General features: G+C 39.7%; 1 protein-coding gene across 4 annotated transcripts in view; it reads right to left on the reverse strand.

Moving 5' to 3' along the window:
- The window catches only part of CDH8 (cadherin 8), a 214,158-nt gene that overhangs the window by 147,088 nt on the left and 54,386 nt on the right, over positions 1 to 12,684 (reverse strand). The window contains exon 1 of one of the 4 annotated variants that reach the window (XM_037409398.1): positions 5,093 to 5,421. The exons of 2 other annotated variants lie outside the window; for them this stretch is intronic. The gene's annotated coding sequence lies outside the window, so the exon portion shown is untranslated. Of the gene's footprint in view, positions 1 to 5,092; positions 5,531 to 12,684 lie in introns of those variants that run through there. One more of the 4 variants, XM_037409397.1, reaches the window with a different exon arrangement.

Raw genomic sequence — 12,684 nt, forward strand, 5'->3', positions numbered from 1 at the left:
CATCACTGGTCATGATGATTTAATGAAAACTATATAAACATTCCAGCCATATGCATAAATGTAAATGTACATTTTAAAAAAAAAATCTTTATAAAGGAAAAATTTGAACATAACTGGACTTTTCTAACTACATATGGTACTGCTGCGGTAAACCTACTCAAATCTTTTTGGCTGAAACTCATTAAATTAAAAGTGAGGATCTTTAATTTTGCTGGCTGAATTTGATGGCAGTTTTATCATGAACTTAAAGGAGTTGTTTGGAAAGAACTGATGTCCTCCAACATAAAAACTATTTCTTCTGCAGTTGGCAGGTAAGGTTATTTTGGTGGGGGTTTCTTCATTTGTTTTAATCTAACTTTTAGAAATGCACAAAAAATAAAGTCCACAGACTAGAACACAGTGCTCAATCTAAACGTCTGCGACATGAAGAGTTAAGTTCTGATGACATATTACTTAAAAGGTGATCATACCGGTTACATTTAATCCATAAGACAGGTTCACATCGAAACTGTTGCTCCATTGCAAACCTCAGCAAATGTATTGCACTACCTCTGAACGCATATGGTCCATTTGTATTAGTATTTAAGGGCTTTGGTATTAAACCCCAATAAAAATACAAAATATACACAGGTATATGATTAAGGTAGTCAGTGAGCGCAAAGGAAATAGGTTTAAATGGTTGTCTGAGTTCCGCAAATTAGGCTGAGCGTTGCTTCCCAGGAGCAAGCTACTTCAACAGAATGTACACCAAAGTAGAAAGTTGAAACTGTGAGCTGATGACTGCCAAGACTGACTGAATGCATAATGGTTTGAACTCCCCCATCCAATTGCAAAGACCTGAGCAAGACATACAGAGAAACACCTTTATGAGCTTGTCTATGACTTTGGCACCGCAGGGTACAGTAGACAGTTCTTATGGAAGGTTTCACTTATTCTGATCTAGTAGTGTTGACATCACTAATTTAAAATCCAAGCCAAGGTGCTGATCATTCTCAATTTCAAATAATTTTCACAAGACACATCATGCTGAACACCTTGGAAAATCAATTCTATGAGTATTATCATTGCAGCTCATAAATAAAGGTTACTCTCACAAATAAGGCAGGTAGAAATCAGCCTCTTGCCTGGAGTCAGATGCTGTAAACTATCTGTTGGTAACTGAACTGCTTCAGAAATCATCTTTCCTTTTCACCTTGCACCTACCACTTCAGATACCATCAGCACCCAGTGTTTCTTTCGAACAAAATTTTACTAATATAGTTGAAATGTCACTGTGTTGATGTTATTTATTTGGCTGACAAAATGAGAAACATGCTGAACAGATTCCAGAATGAAGGAGTCTGAGGGGTTGGGAGGAAAAATACACACACACACTTGAAACCTTCAAAATAGACTTTATATTGTTCTGTGTCTATCTTATGCTCAAATACTTTCAGAAAGCTATGAAGTGAGCCACCTTTTCTATGGCAACAACACTAAGAAAAATGTTGAATTTCCATCATCTAATTTAATTCTATTGATGGGATCTTATGATAGCGATGATGCTTAAAACGTTCCAAACTCAAAATGCCTTAGCATTTCCCTCCCACTGAAAGAATTTAGTTTGTATTATTTTAAACTCATAGTTGAAAATACCTTATGATACAACTGTAACGTAGCACACAATTGTCAGTATTAAGAGTATATCTAAAAGGTCAGGCTGTAATAATATCAAAATGGAAAAAAAATAGAAAAGAAATACTGCTAAGATATCACCTCTTATGGTTATCAGATACTCTATAAAAATACCTGTTTATACTATGTAGCATGAGCAGTTGTTTTCCGTTACAAAGTATGCATATTCATCACTCAAGAGATACACAGCACCAAGAACTTAAAGTATGCATTCACATTTCATTCCTGTTCATAAACTTAAAGGTCACTATTTTTTCCCCATGAAAGTCTCTCAAGTGTTGGAAATGAAATTATGTGTGTTTGTCAAGGGCCAAGTGGGTGGGATTCCAGGCCCCTGACTTCAATAAGTGGCTGAAAGTCCCAGCTAAACTCTGTAGGGCATTTAGGTCTTAAAAGATAAAATCTGCAACTGTTCCAGAAGAAATAAAGAAAATTCAGGAAGTACTTCAAGGGGTGATAGACTTCAATCTATATCCACAACTGATTGTATGTTCTTACTTGTGTACCAGTTCTTTATCCTGAAGAAAAGTGTACACATATATTTTTTCCTAGAGAACACTATGTAGCATATGTTAACAGTGACATAAATAAAGTGTCCAGCGATCAATTAATTTCTTTCATAAAGGTGCAATATTATTGGAAAAATTGTGAAGATTACAAATAACAAAGAAAGTAAATTTAAATCTGATTGGGGGACTACTTCCTTCTTTACAATTTTGTTTGGGACCTCAGTAGCAGGAGCTGGTGGGAACAACTGAAGTATATTGGGAAAGCACTGAGCGACTTCCTCAAGGGAAGATTCTACCTTATCCCATGAGATAAAAACTTTTTTTTTTCCTCCCCTTAAATGAAAAGTATAAAAGGAGTAGATGTTCTATACAGGGAATTTTTTTTTTTTAAACCAGTTGCATGTGTTAAGCAGGCACACATACTACTTATTATTTTTTTCATATTTAATAAGATATCCAAAGTTAGTATCTTGGTCAGCAGCCTGCTCAGTTAACAGATTGCTCACCTGTATAACTTAAGGACCAACGTACATAAAGTACTTCAATCTCTGAGGACACTGAAGACCCTCTGCTTATAACTAGGCACAGAAATCAAAGCCAGGACGCAAGTTTTAAAACAAGAAAGGAGAGTTAATAAATAGCAAGCCTAGGAGGAAGGTAGCAGAAAGCTGTGCTCATTCTGTATGCAGTAAGGTAAAACAATAAGGCTGAATAGATTAAAACCTTAGCCTAGAATATCACATAATAATCGCTTCCTTTCCTAGGGTTTTTCTGTCGCAAACATTCATACAATTCGGTTGGGAGGTGACACTGCAAAAAGCTTTTGGGTTTTGATGTTATCACATTTTATAGCTGTGAAATTTGATAATTTCACAGGTATGCAAAATACTAAGTTCTTCTAGCTTCTTTATCATTTTCTTTAAGACAGGTATGCTAAGGTAATCTTTTCAGTCTTCTGAATGTATTTATTATTTACTTATATTTACCAGGAAGCCTATTGTAAAGTCTCTTCTTCGTAACAGTCTGGTGTTGAACACAGAGGAGGAACATCATTCATATAAAAGTACTGTATATTTCTCTTTACCCTGATTGCAGAGAAACTCTTAAAAAATATCCAAGAGAGGATGAATGAAGTTAAGAGAATTCTTCAGCTGTAGCTTTTGTGGTTATGAGCTCTGTTCTTTAATTGAAACTGAAGTGAGCAGCTGTTAGCTTCCCCTCTATTAAGCACTAACATGGTAGATTTGAAACAATAAACAATGTTATTTGATTTCTTACAATCAACACCCCCCCAAAAAAAAATCTGGTTGTGATACCCAGAGACTCAAAAGGCAAGCCATTTATATGATCAAGTTGGCTGTTTAGAAGTGTCAGCCTTTATGAAAGTTGTATGAATATTTATTCCTACTTACACAGTAAAGAAAGACAAACTCGTTTGCATGAAAGAGAGTATGTGTGTTTGTGACTGTCTAAAAGACAGGAAGAGGGAGGGAGAAGTGAGGGTATAGAGTTTGATACCTGTTGGCAACACCAGCAGGTTTGTGTAACTCTGTTATGTGCCAGGTTGGACTGATTCCACTCTATTTAATCTGGTACTAAATGCAAACTGTTTGAATTGAGACAGATTCAAGACACGACTGAACAGCAATGAACCACAAAGGAATTCCTGCCTATGTTAAGTGGTGTCACCTTCATGGCGGTAGGCAGCATCTAAATAAGGATTTGAATTAATCCTTTCTATAATATCCACGTAGGAACTGCCATAGGCTTTCTGTGCTGAAGCTTTGCAGTGCCTCCTGGGCTCCCCAGCCAAGCACCGTATACAGGTCTGATACTGTCTAGCAGGGATGCTGTCTGACAGCTCGGGGCTCCCAATTGAGATGCTGCTACCCAGCAGATATTGTAGCCAAGCAGAATGCAAGTATGTGTTACTCCTCTGCCTTCCTCAAAGAGAAGATGAAGCGTTTAATAGAACAGCCAGCTTCAGGGGTCGACAGACTCCTGCATTTCTTCTCTGGGAGCCCTGGCAGTGATGCAACTAATGAGCAACTGGAGCTAAGGGGCTTTCTCCCTTTCTGAAGTTTCAGCTGGGTGCGTTATCTGTTTAGCCAAGCAAAGGAACGGAAGGAAAACAACTTGTGGGACAGGGATGACTCCTGGCTAGTTAAGGGTAAAGATTCATTCCCATCTCTCCTTTTAAGAGGAAGAGCGGTATTTCTGGGATGCTTTCCTCTCTGAAAGTAAGAAAGGAAGCTATCATACCACTGCTATTTATTTATTTACCTAGGGGGTGCAAAGCTTTAGGGGGAGGAAAGGTGGTGATAAATCAGAGGGATTTCCCCCCCTCATGGTTCTTGCAGCCTCCTCCTCCCTCATTTACATATCTGGCTGGTGGGTGATTTTTATTCTCAGCACGAAAACTGCAATCTATTTCAATGCATGAATGCAGCCCTGCATCTATTCAACCCACTGAAATAGCCCAGAGACTTATTGTACTAAATAAGAAAACAAGGAGAAGAAACGCATTCTCCAGCCTTGGAAACAACCCTCTGTGATCCAAAGTCCTCCTGATCCTTTAGAGAGGAGGAAGAAGGGAAGAGGGGGGCAAAGCAACACACCCCAAGAAACAAACATGAAAAATAGCCACACCACCACCACCACCACTCCTCCTCCCAAGGGAATAAAAAAAAAAAAAATCCTAACTAGCACCCCATGACATTTTCATTATCAGGAATTTCAAAACATTCGACTTAATGAGCCACTACAGTCAGCCTAACACTGTACCTATTAACGAGAAAGGCACCGGCACAGCGCACCTTCCAAAAACACAGACACTTAAGTCAAAAAGAAATCTACAGAGAGACAGCCCTCTGCCAGCGAGACGTAAATAATATTAATAAAATACTCACTCTTCCAAGGACCAAGGAAACCGGTCGCCAACAGCCACTTCACGCGCAGATTTACAGGGTGAGGTAAAAAACATTAGCCAGTCCCTGTGAACAGGCAGGATTCTCCAGATTTTCTTTTCATGCTTTTGGAGGCTGCTGATGCTGAAGGAGATGCTGGGTTTTTAGCTTCTCGGGTTTCTGTGCCTGCATGCTAAAGTGCGGTTATTAATTTCTCCCTTTGCACAAGCCAGCGGCAGCAGCACGTCTCCAGGAAAGCAGGGATATTCCAAATAAATCCACTAATTCCGGGTCTGAGCGCTCCAACGTGCCTGCCTGCCAAATGTAACTGTGAAGTGATGTGGAAAAGTGAGCCGGGAGCCTCCCCTGACAGCTCTTATTGGGCTGATCTCGGAGGCAGGTCTAGCGCTTGGAAATTCATGTAAGCAGTTTTGGGTGGTGGTTTGCCTCCCTCCCTCTCCTCCGCACCCCCCTACCCCGCCTTTAACCCGGTAAGCACACAACTTTCCAACAAACGGCGGCGCCGCTCGCTCCGCGGCGGGCGCCCGCACCGCCAGCTCCCCGCCGGGGCATGACCCTGCGGCCGGCCCGAGGCCGCGGGGGCGGGCGCACGGGCGGCAGCCGGCGGGGGCCGCGGGAGGCCGGGCGCTGAGGCGCGGGGCCATCGGGGGGGCGCCCGCCGGGGCAGCTCGGCGGGGCTGGGACGTGCCCGGGGCGCCGGGAGGCGGGTGGGGGAGGGCGGGCGGGCGAGCGGCGGTAACGCGCCGCGGGGGGCGCGCAGGCGGCGGGCGGGAGGGAGCCCCGGTCCCCCGAGGCCGTGCCCGCCGCGGGGGGGGCGGACACTGGGCAGCGGGTAGCGGCCGGGCTGCGGGCACCGCCGGTCGGGCGGAGGCAGGAGCCCGGGGGGCTGCGGAGGGGCCAGGAGGGGCGGGAGCAGCTCATCCCTGACAGGCGCGGCGGGAGAGGCAGTCGGACGCCCCGGGGACGGGGAGGGCATCCTTCAAAAACCCTTTTCCAAACAAACCCCGAAGAACTGCAAGCATTTAATTTTTCTCTCGTGCTGTTTTAAAGCCAAGGGTGGCAATCAAATTATAAGCAGGAGCCTGAACCAGCCTAAACGCAGAGCAGAGCCAAGACCTCCACACAGCAAGAGATGCTGAAGGGCACCCTCAGTACAGTAAGTTTTGACCATCGCCCAGTTTCCCGTTCCTCCTTGTGACTGACAGTGCTGTTATCCTGCAGAACCGGGCTGGTGAAATGCCAGGAAGAGGCTGAGGGACCCTCAGCATTGAGGATCCTCAACTGTCTTGGACTTTAAAGAGCTGGAGGGTGCTCATCCCTGTGGGGGGCTCAGCACAGCTCCAGCAGGGCTGACAGCAGAGGGCTGAGGAATGCCACAGCCCGTGCCATGACAGGCCCACGCGACTCCTTTGCCCATCTTCTTTATCAATTGGATTCATGAGTCTCTTCCTTTTTATGCTGCATGTATTATCTACTGGCAGACTAAAGGTATTATACTTGATAATTACATACAACATAGCTCTAACGTTACCACTGCCTATATCCCTTTTTTTCCCCCAAGTTTAACCTTTACCAAAAGAGAAGGGGTCAGCATTGTGCTAGGAACACAACGCAGAGACAGGGTCAGGTACAGACAAGGACTCTTAAGATGGAGGAATGAGTCAACACTTAAGCTTCCACAACAGTACTAGTTAAGTGCACTCAGCTCCATCCTCATTCTCCAATTTCTCATCACCAGTATTAAGTTGTGTTTAAGATGAGTGTTCGGTGCAGTTCTGTATTATTAAAGCTGGTCCATTGCTCAGCTTTGTTTTTAAATGGCTAGTCATCTTAAACCCACCCATATAATTGGAAAACCTTTTAACCTTAAGCACAAAAAAATGACTGCATTGTTGAAGATCTCTAGGATTGCAGAAATTGGACCTTAACATTCCTCTATATTGTAAGAATACCATATAATGTAGTTTAATGATTGTTAACCTTATTTTTATGCTGATATTATGTGTGCTCACATGTATAGTGAATAAGACCTGCATTTGGAGCTTTTATGTGCTTCATTTGAACTAAACACAAGTTACTGCAGATAACGTGCATTTCTTGCACAAGTATTCATTCTGAGAAGCCTCAAATTCATCAGAAGGTAGCAAAATGTACCAAAATTTTACATTTTTCAAGGGCAATGAGGAAACATCTAACTATTTCTTTGCTTCCCTAAGCCCAAACATTTACTTTCCAAGCTGTGAGCCTGGGATGATTCCTTGGAGAAGGATGGATATAAAATACACAATACTTACTTGAAGCAGGCAGAAAGCCTTGAGGGAAATACAAAACACTTTGCAGTGCAAGAGATAACATCAGAAATCTGGCTTCCTTTACCTGAGGTCCTGCTGAGGCAAAGGGTATTTTTCTCCCCCGTCTTTCCACCAACTGAACACCACAGTGAGAATATAGGTGCTGTCACAAGGAAACATGAGGATATTTAGCCTATGTTTACTCCTGGCAATTAATGACAGTTTTCAAACTTTTTTTTTTAATGTTTCAGTAAGAGTAGTTGCACACCTTGTTTTCATTTCTACTAAAAATACCTGATGGAAGCAACCAAGAATAAAAATTCTCGCTAATAAGATTGGGTTAGATCCCTTGCGTCTGCTTTAAACTGGCAGTACAGTTATGTGTGGGAAGAAAGCTAATGGTAGAGGTTGTACCTCTAAGTACAGCTTAAAAGTTTAGGTTTTGTTTTGATTTCAACCTTTGACTTTTGCCATTTGTTCTATGTGACCTTTCTTGCAGTTGGAAATTACTGGGGCAAATGCTATGCTCTTTCATCCTCAAGTTGTAGGAAAGGGTGGTAAGTGTCTTGTTAAAATGGATTGAGTCATCCGTGGAGTCCCCTGTTGCAAAACCTTTTGGATTGAGTAAATCTTGACAGGAAGAAGTGTACAGATTAATATTTAATTTAAAAAATAATCCTGGAATACTAAAGGAACATTTACAACTTTCTGCGTCCTATCCAAACTAAATGATTTAATGATATTTGTTATAGTGACACACAGAGACAATATCACATAGCACTGTTGAGTCTACTGGCTAAAAATTGTTTCTTCTTAAATATCTTAAATACATATTATGAGGAAGATCCTTCCTCTGTCTCCTCAATGATCATTTCATTTTTTAAGCAAAAAGCAGCTCTGACTGCAATTGAAATAGGATCAAGATTTTTAGTTTAATAACTCTAGTAAAGAAAAAAAATAAATCTACAAGATGTGTGTGACAATGCATCCTGGATCAAACTTGAATTTAATTTTTAGTATTAAATCTTTGTACCAGAAAAAAAAAAAACAAACAACTTATACAGAAGGGGGTGGATGTTTCTAGGTTTTCTTTTTCCTTTTTTTCTGTGTCTTTTTGTTGTGGGTTTGTTGCTGGGTTTTTCTAGTTACTTTTTTGTTTTGTTTGGTTGAGGGTTTTTTGTTTTGGCTTTTATTTTTCTGTTTGGATTTTTTTGTGTTGGTGTTTGGGGTTTTTTTTTGGGGGGGGGGGGTTGACTGATTGTGACTCCTAAGGGGGGAAAATTAACCTCTGCTTGGAAGAGAACCTGGAAATTTTCTTGCATATTTGCTTTTATGAGTAAGAAGGATTAAAACCCCAATGTGACTTCTTATTCATACACAGACAGGAAATACCTGTCTATCATCTAAAAAAAAAATGTGTGGCATAAAGTAATTCAAGCATCTTTTCACCCTTTTATATTTTTGTGAAAACAGTTGTTGATTATCATACAACTCTTTGTTCCTCAGCATTGCAAAGCAGTGCAATAAACTGCTTTTTTGAAGTCAGAGAATTTAGACCTTACTGCTTAAAAATATTCAATAGAACTGACCTGAAATGAGCTCTTAAGGGGCAACTCAATTACAACACAGCGTCATCTTATTTAAATAGCAACGTAAAAGTCAGGAACTTGAAAGGGGTGGGGAGGTGAGTGAAGGGAAGTATGCCTGGGAAAGAAACCAGTGTTAATTCCTCATATTCAGATTTTATTTCATCAGATCACCTAGTAATGAGATATTTCCCTCAATGTATCAGCAGCTGATTTAAGTTTTTAATACACTGTATAGGGCCAGATCCAAAATTACCTGAGGTTAATGAGTTCAGTGGGAATTACTTGATCAAGATAAATTACTTTACTGCAAGCTACTTTTGCTTACAGGGATTACCACTGCCGTGACACTTCAAAGTAATATTAATAATATAAATTAATAATTGATCTCAAAGTTACTAAAGCAAGTTTACAGAACAGTAGTATAACCTTAATTATTCTAGTAAGCTTTAAATAAATTCAGTGCTATTTTCTTAGGCAATATCCACACACTCTACCTAGCTTGTACCTTTTGCACAAGTTGTGAGGGACTACTCCTGAATTTAATTTGCTTTGAAAGGCTAGAATTCACATTCCATAAACTAAGAAGAAACAGGGAGACTTATCTTAAGTCCAGAACATTTCTGAATAAAATAGTGCTCTTATCAGTTCACTATGTCAGTAGAGAGACATAATGACCTATGAAATGTAGGTTCTTATCACTGTCTTGTAACCTTTAAACCCTACTTGTATACAGTTATCACAAGTTGGTTATCATGAAAAATAATGATCCCCTGTGTTTGGGAAGTCACTGAAGACATCCATAACTTGAAAAAGTTCCATTATATAATGCTTACAACGGATATTATGGATTAAAACAAAGGAAATCATACAACTGGCCCATGGGATGAAGGTTTATGGGTTAGGGTAAGGTGGGTTTTGTTGTTTTTTTCGGGGGTGGGGGTTGGTGGGGGTTTGGGTTTTTTTGGTTGGATTGGTTTTTGGTTGGTTTTTTTTTGTGTGTGTGTGGGTTTTTTTGGGGGGGGGGAGTGGTGGTGACAGAAATTAATGATTTCATTTTAACAGGGAAAGCTAAAAACAATGAGAAAATGAGAAACTTAAGTGAGGTATTTGTAATGGAATGCCAGATCTCTTTATAGAGATCAAAACTGTTAAAATTGAATATCCAGTACTGGTACAGAAAGCTTGAAAAAACCCACTGATGAAAGAACAGACCATAAAGCAACAGCATCCATAAGTGACAAAAATTCTCAATCACTAAAAATACTTGCTTTCCAGTCTAGCTTTCTGTGAAAGGTATCTAATCAAAGTCCATTCCCTTGCTACTCAATACATAAAAAAAATAAATGCATTGATTTTGACTAAGTTATTTTCACTTGGATTGGGCTTTATAACCATGCAAAGTCCAATCCAGCCCATGGACTGTCAAACAGGAAGATTAAACCCAACAGCAGCCCTTAGAAAAATCTTTTTCCTGTCCCAAAATTGCTCTATTTAGTAAAATAAAACATAACTAGTTCTAAGACCACTTGAAAATCTCTAGAGATTTTAAAACATAAAAAAATCCAACTACTAATTTGTGTACCAGATGCCCCAATGATATTATGGCATGCATAAAAATAACAACACATTATCTGGTTTTATTATTCCTTGGGTACTGTTTGCAATTTTGATTAGCTGCTGCCAGGTTGACTATTAGAAACACAAATATTTCTTTTGTATATCAAACACTAAGATAAAGACAAAGGAAAATTATATCAAGCAAGGCAATCAACCATTATTTTTGTACATAAATGTTCTGATACAATTTGGAAAGTTAATATTTTGCTTTTAGTTTTCAATATGCCTTGTGAATGTAGGTAACTGGATCAGTTTCAGTAGCTGTGCAAATATTGTTTGCTCTACCTCAAGTGCCCTCTAGTGTGCAGTAATTAAGCAGGTTAAAATAATTTTTTCCCTCCTTTTTCCTAACAGCCACAGTTTTAAATCCCAAAGTAACGTGTAACGCTGCTTTTCTTTTCAGAGGAAAGAGAAATTCAAAGAGAAAATCATGTTCACTGCATTAGTTGTGTGTATATAAATGAATTAGCTCCTTTATATAAAATCAAATCACCCCTTTGCTGTCAAGTTTTTATTCTCAGGGGTATTAGTTAAATAAAGCCTAATACTTCTTCTGGACATTGTGCAAGTGTTGTTGAGACACAAACAGTTTTCAATGTTATCAGAATCAAAACAACAGTCTTCTCTATCTGAAAAAGGAAATTAACATATTCATCAGCAAAACATGACCCTAGAACAAAATTTAACAACAAAACCCCTAATTATGCTTCTACAGTTTTTTTGTTTGGTTGTGGCTTTTTATTATTATTATTTTTTTTAAAGTACTGGGCAGCACTGATAATCCTAGCTTTCAAAGTTATTTTTAGCTATTCTAGGCAAACACAAATACACCCTAAAAATATACACTAATTTGTGACAAATAGAAGTACTCATATATAAGACACCTATATACCATTCGTTATCAGCACATGATTGAATAAGGCCAGAATGAAAGTCTGTGACTTTTTGTTACCAGTTTAGAAAATAAGTAATTCTACATGAATATAAATTAAAAAAAAAATAGAGGTACACATGTAACAAGTCCTGTGTGTTTTCTTCTGTCCTTAAGAGCAGATTAATCTGTCCTTCCGTTATGCTGATGTGCTCGGTCAAAATTTTGACATTACTTGGCTGGACAGGTTGTGTCATGTCTGTCAGTGATAGGAAGTTCTGTACGATGTTGCTCTTTGGCTGCAGGAGGCAACGCACGCAGCCAAGCAGCTATAGCTGTTTAACTGCCGTATCAGCAGGACAGAAGAAGGCTGTCTGACAACAGATAAAGAAGAAAGGGAGGATGCGAAGAGAAAGAATGTTAAGAGTTGATAGTCAGGAGAGGTAAAATTACCAGGTACAGCTCCAAGAACAAATAATGAAAAATATCAGTAACTGTACCTGCAAGAGGTAGTTAATCATATTTCTCAGGTGCTCCTCAATTTAAAAAGCAGACTTGAGTTGCCCACCTGACTCTCCACTGAACAAATGAGTGAATATTTGGGGGAGAAACACTGAAAACTTTTTCCTATTCCTCATTTCATTGTGGTCTGGCTTCAGAGCCAAGTCTTCACTTTCAAGCAGGATTTACCATAAAATTTCATAATAGAAAGCTTAAGCATACTATAAACAAAACAGATTTTTAATGGACTTCTATCTGAGAGCTGAGGTAAGAGGGATGGGTGGATCCCAGGAGAGATGAAATGCTTGTATATACTAGGGATATGCTACAAGGTGAGAGAATTGAATTTTTTATGAGTTGCAAAATCAGTTGGACTTCCTATAAGTGGAAAGAGTCATCATCAGTATCTGAGCTAGGGCTGTGGCTGCAGTGTTGTGGTTTCCAAGTGGGGTGCTGAGAGAAGCCAACAGGATTGTTTCCTGTTTGCTTAGCTTAGACTCTTCCCTGCTTAGCATGTTGGCTCTTTTGATTTTTTTTTTTTTTTCAATTTAACTATTCCTCATCCATTCCAGAGAGAACGCAATTTTCTAGCATAGTTTTTGGCATACATATGAAGCTAATAAAATAGAAAGCTGAACAACTCTGTACACCAATACACAGTTTTCTAACACTCAACAGTTTATTTAAATCTGTCTCAATAGCCAC

Source organism: Falco rusticolus, chromosome 15 (assembly GCF_015220075.1).
Source record: "Falco rusticolus isolate bFalRus1 chromosome 15, bFalRus1.pri, whole genome shotgun sequence".
NCBI classification, from domain to species: domain Eukaryota; kingdom Metazoa; phylum Chordata; class Aves; order Falconiformes; family Falconidae; genus Falco; species Falco rusticolus.